The 906-nt window shown below is 61.8% G+C and overlaps 1 long non-coding RNA gene across 1 annotated transcript in view; it reads right to left on the reverse strand.

Annotated features, from left to right (window-relative positions):
- LOC107184239 overlaps nucleotides 1-906 on the reverse strand; it is a 24,822-nt gene that overhangs the window by 3,081 nt on the left and 20,835 nt on the right. The gene's annotated exons all lie outside the window — the stretch shown is intronic.

Here is a 906-nt window from a genome sequence, read left to right on the forward strand (position 1 = left end):
CTCCTGGGTTCCTGCCCCCGCCCCGTCCCCACCTTCCCACTGCAGGACCCAGCAGCTCAGTTCTTTCTCTTTGAGGCCCAAGGCCCTACTCTCCTGATGCCTGCTCTCCCCTCTTCCCAGTCTTTCTCCAGGTGGCCCGCCCCAGCCTCCCATCTCAGTCCCACTAATCCCCCTGTGGTCCTCACATGACTGAGCCGCCCTCTCCAGGGTTCAAAGGGAGAGGGTCAGGGATCCTTTGCAGATCATGTTGCCTCCTCGGGACCAGGCACTCATTCCTCAGGCACGTGAGCCACAGCAGGCTGCGCCCCCCTCCCCGCTCCCCATCAGTGTCAGGCTGCGGCTGGACTGGGGCGGAGGGGGGAGTTCCCTGACCCGGGCCTCAGTTTCCTCCTCCTCAGAATGGAGGTGGGGTGGGAATAAGCCCAGCTTGACCATCTGCTGTCGGGTGGATCCTGGGACTGTGCTTGGTAAACTGTGAAGGACTGTGCACACCCCTGGGCAGTTTTTCAGCTCCACTCCTTTCTCATCACCATGCAGGGTGGCCTCCTCCCCTCCCTCCACCTCCTCTCCTCCACTGCTGCCTCCACCCCCCCCTCGCCCTTCACCCTGGGCCCTGGCACAGCACTCCATGCCTATTTAAGGCAAATCTCCTGATCTCCTTTTAAATAACATTCTCTCCTTGTTATGCAGAAGACAAGCAGGGCTTCGGGAAAGAGGAGGAGAGCCCCAAGTATGCCATCCCTCGGAGGCTGGAGGGGGAGGTGGGTATGGGGGCAAGAGGCATGGCTCCCTCCTCCCACAGTGAGCTTGGGAAAGTCCTTGCCCCCCCCCCCCCGCCAGGCACCAGGCCTCACTCAAAGTCCCTGCACACACTCTTCCTCTGCCTGTTCCACCTCTCAGGCGGGC

This window comes from Myotis davidii, unplaced genomic scaffold (assembly GCF_000327345.1).
Source record: "Myotis davidii unplaced genomic scaffold, ASM32734v1 scaffold461, whole genome shotgun sequence".
NCBI lineage: Eukaryota > Metazoa > Chordata > Mammalia > Chiroptera > Vespertilionidae > Myotis > Myotis davidii.